The following is a 5,000-nucleotide window of genomic DNA, read 5'->3' as shown; positions in this document are numbered from 1 at the left end:
TCGCAGATAATTTCCGAAATTAACGGTCGTTTTACTGTGCAGTGAAAAGCGTAAATATTAGTCATGAAAATTTCACTAACAAAACTGCGCCCTCTGCAAATGATGCTAAAGCTTAAAGCTCGCCAAGACTTGCATCTCAAAGCTTAAATGCACGGTTTCCTTTCGGCATACTCCGTCTTCCGTAAACTAACTAGGGCGTTGCAAAAATTGAAATTATTTTTCAACTGATCGGATACTGGGTACCTGACTATACGTGGGCGAAAACTTAGAGCCAAGTTCCTAATTTCCTTCTTTTTAAAGAAGAATTAGCACAATATTGTCGTCTTGGTTATACTGAACTGGAAGACCTGCAGTGCAAACGATTGGCTTTTTATTCGGCGACAAGAGGCTTGAAATGTAAGCAAATCCAGTTTGAAATGAAAAAGGATTTGTCCGACTCTAAATGTTGAAGATACTCACTAGCACAACTTTGAAATTTATAGACACCTAATATCTAACAAGTAGTCACCGAAGAGAAGGTGAATAATTGTTTTAGTATACACCACTCAAACTGAAAAAAGAAAGCGAACCAAAAAAACTACTTTAAATTTGTAAAATGTGGTCGGAAACTTCAAATCTCGCACGCCGGCTACTCGGAGAGGAATAGTAATTGGATAATCAACTCCGAGTTGGCCAATTAGCGCACGCGGAAAGAACTATTCACTTGTGTGGTAATAATATTTTCGGATTTTTAAAGACGTTAAGCTAATCAGACACCTATGTATCTTCAAATATAAAACACAATCTCCTTTCTTAAAGAAAACGACTTTACACTCTCACGCTAGAGGTCTCCTCTCAACAGCAGAGTAATGAATCCCTTTTCAAGTTCACATACCAATGAGCGCATACATGATCACCACTTTTGGTTCTCCCACCCAGTTTTAAATGAGTTATTGGTCTTAATGAGGGTTGTTATGGAGGCTCCAAAGTGTTTTCCACAGGTACAAGTGGCTTTAAAAAGGAAAATGATTACAACAAAGTGGATCATTTAGAAGGGGAAACAATTTGATATTTGTTAACTACTTTTGTCAGGCAGTTTGTTAAGGTTGTCCAGGAGTCCCCAACTGTTGCCACGGCAACGGCACGACACTGCCAAAAGTATCTTTAAAATCAGTATTTGAAAAATAACTCAAAAACTAATTTGATGACTTAGGGTTTTTCCTTTCTTTTTTCCCCTATAAAATTAGAAAATCCCATTAAACTCTTTCCTAATGAGAGAAATAAATCTAGCGGAACCTTCATAATTTATGAAAACATCGTTGGAAGATCGTTGGAGAAAATCCGCTAGATACCGTTTTGAAATTGTTTCTTAAAGAATGCGACGAAACTTATGTAGCGAAGGTACCAGAACTAACTTTTAAGATATTGCTAAACACCTCTGACAATTTTTTCCGCATTTTTTGTGATTTTAGGTCACTTTTTTTTCCCGGTCAAACGTTTGACGCGACCTAAAAACTTAGTCTTCATGCTTTGAGATGCTAAAGAATACCATACATCACGATAATTTACAACAAACGATGGTAATTTGGGCCTACAGTTTACACGTCGTATTTCAGTCGAATATGATTCAGATAAAGTTGATGATGCAAGCACTAAATTCAATTAAAGCGATTGTCTATTCGAAGCTTTATTTTAGGCTTTCGTCTAAAAAAATTAATTTCGTGAATTAGTCTGTGCATTAATCGTGTCAGCGAGGGTTACCCGAGTATTTTTTAATGAAGTTGAACGCTTGTGAGAATAACGAGTAAAATCGGAAGACTTGCCAAGTTACATTATAATCAAGAAAGGCCGGAGAGCAGAAATAAATAAATCACTGAAAATACAAGCTTGTTAAAGCGTAAATATTATACCTCTTTGAGCAGAGTAAACTTCTACTTCAAAAAGCTCGAGTTTAGAATGAGACCTCATGATCACATGTCTTCCCAACACGCTGGGCCAACAGAGGGTACGAGATCTGCGAAATTCCCCGTAACGAATACGATCTTCAATAGGTGCTTGACATTCCTGACCTTGTTCATCTGATCTTGAGGCTAAAAAAGGTGTGAATACAAATCAACATAACTGCACACCACATCTATAAATCACTCCATGAAATGATGGAACAAAAAGCTTGAGTATCATTTTAGCGGATTATGAGATTCTCGTTATAGTCCATTTTTGGTTATGTTTAAAATGGTTTAAACGTTTTTATATTTTTGGTTTGAGTGTTTCAGATTGTGGCAATAAGAGCAAGTAACAATAAAACTACAATAGTTTTAAACTAGTTTTAAGAACAATTATAAATTCCAGGCAATATTTGCGTTTAATGTATATTCATTCATTCGGTGGACATCACTGCAGTGATGTACAATCTTGTAAACTTTTGGCGTTCGAATCGAAAGTTAACAAGAAAACAATGATATTATTTCCAGCCTACTGACGAAGTGTCTTTCCGCTTATCTCAGGTCATGTCAAATGGAGAAAAGCGTTTTCATCTGCTCATTCTGTAATCGATCCTATGTCAGAAGCCAAAAAAAAAAAGAAAAGAAAAAAAAAAACAACTGTTTTACAACTGTAAAACATACGAGGGTCTGTCTGTCTGAGGGTATTGGAATCTCAGCCAACAGATAAATGGCTAGTTATTTCTCTGTTATAAGCCGAATTTTCAGTTATTTCTTAGCTACCCATTAATTTTGGCAAATCTCGGTACATTGTGCACGAACTTGCTTTCTTAAAATGGATTTGCTCACAACCTACAATTAATTCCGGAAATCACCCAACCTGCAGAGTTCCAAAACAATCCACGAGCTTGGTATCATTGGCCAACGACCTCACAGTTAGTTAATTGATTTATATTTTTCCTTGTTTAAAGGGAAATAAACAGGGGATCCTCACTGGTGCTTTTGGGGCTGGATATCCGTCTCAAAAACAATATGTGATAAAACAATAATTATTTAATTGGATTTTTGTGATGTTCATGAAGAAGCAAGGGTTTGAGGTAGAACCCACTTTCCTTGACCTTCATTATTCCGCAAGTGACAAACAAAAACTCTTCCAAAAAATGATTATTATTTGTCTTTGCTCCATTAAGAACCTTTAAAGCATCAATAAATAGAGGATGATATCACATGACCGCCGTGAATTCGTACTTGTCTTTATCTTAGGGTGCTTTCCCTTTGTCAGAACTGCCCGACCAGACCCAGCAGTTTACAAAGAAAATGCAACAATTAGAAGGAACACTGGCATGATAATCCCTCGCATTCTTCTGGAGGAGTATATATCATCCTCGAAGTGTGTTAATTCAAAGGCGTTGTAGAGTTAGTCCTTCCAAATGCCTGGTGTGGCCGGTCAGTCTGTCAAATGGGAAGTGTCCTAAGAGTGCTGATAGTACATCTCACTAGTCAGTGCAGCAAAGGAGTGAGAGATAATTCAGCGCAAGAATGAAAACAAATCTTATCCCTCCGCCTTCATAACATGTTCCGTTTATTACATAGATAACAAAAATCCAAATCCGAGAAATTTCACTTTTTTATTCATTTTAAAAGCAGCGGAAAAAGTGATCGCCTTGACTGAAGAAAGTCACAGCTATAGTTTCACTGTCTTTGTATCTTGAAATGGAATTTTAGTTAATGACACCAAGAGCCACATGACTGCACGCATGAACAGGATGCACTAATAGTATGGTCTGACATGTCTGTAACCATGACGACATCAATATCCCCACATGTGAAGGATAACAATACCTTACAAAACTCATTAATAATTCATGATGGGAAAACAAAAGAAACATTTATTAATCAATATCTGTATATCTTACACAGATTTCTCTTCGTTGACTTAAACATTTCTTTCAATTTTCCCTGTTAAAATGTCTTGAATCACCACAAATACCTAGTGTTCATTAATACTTAAGAGCCGATGCCTGTAAATATCAAACATCGTCCGACAGTTCGAAAAAAATCTACCTCCATTTTATTTCATCAAAAGATTCCCTATATAAAAGTATTTTCGAAAATTTTATTTTTCGAGAAATCGAGCATTGTCTGATTTTGCCCAGATGGGGCTCGGAGCCACCCTCAAAATCGGCCACTTTTGTGAATGTTTAGCAGCCTCGTAAAGCAAGAACATGAAAAAAGGGAAACTATCTTTTATACCTCGTAAAAGTACACCATCTGAACTTCTAAAAACCGATAGTTGATATTTTTCTTTCGCTTTTCCAAACAATTTAGGGGCCCCCACATGAACCTCCTCTGAATCATGGTCGTTTCGCTTAAATTTTACTCTACATCCTAGGGTAAAAATCTCAGCTAGTGCGCATTGTTTTTTCAATAAAAAAATACTTTCTAGGGATTCTTAACTTTTCATTACAAACATACAGAAATTCTACCGGCGGCCTGTGAATATTTTCTTGTTGGGAGAATCAAACGTCTAAGCGATTTTCAGTCTTTCTGCATACCGCGCTGTTCCAATTCTAGCGCGTGTCGTGAAGGAAAAATTTTAATACTACTTTCCCTGATTTGTTTGAAAATTTCTTAAACCATATTTTTTTTTGTTAGAAAACCATAGCCAAGACAAGTAATGTTCTCTCTCGTATCTTGGATTATCCTTATAAATTCTCCAATTGAAGCTTCTTCGGGGAACACTAACATTAGCGCGTGACAGTGCTTGCATGACATTTTAATTTGCATTTGGTGCGATTTCCATTGTCAATACTTTTTATTATTGCTATTAACTTGCTAGGTTTCTTCGAGTTGAGGATTTACAAGAATGTAATATTTGAGGTCTTGTATATTTGTATTTGGTGATTTTAAAGGTTTCATTGATTTCCCAGCCGTGTTAAATTACATATGTTTGACATGTCAACTTTTTTTCGAATCCAGAAAATAAAATAAAAAATCTTAATCCAAATGCAATGAATTTGTAGCGATTGTTTCCTGATGTTTCAGTGGAGCGGTATTTTAGGTGGTGATTCTTGAATCCTT

The sequence above is a fragment of the Montipora capricornis genome, chromosome 11, assembly GCF_036669925.1.
Source record: "Montipora capricornis isolate CH-2021 chromosome 11, ASM3666992v2, whole genome shotgun sequence".
Lineage (NCBI taxonomy): Eukaryota > Metazoa > Cnidaria > Anthozoa > Scleractinia > Acroporidae > Montipora > Montipora capricornis.
The sequence above is the reverse complement of the archived record's forward strand: the minus strand, read 5'-3'. Positions refer to the sequence as shown.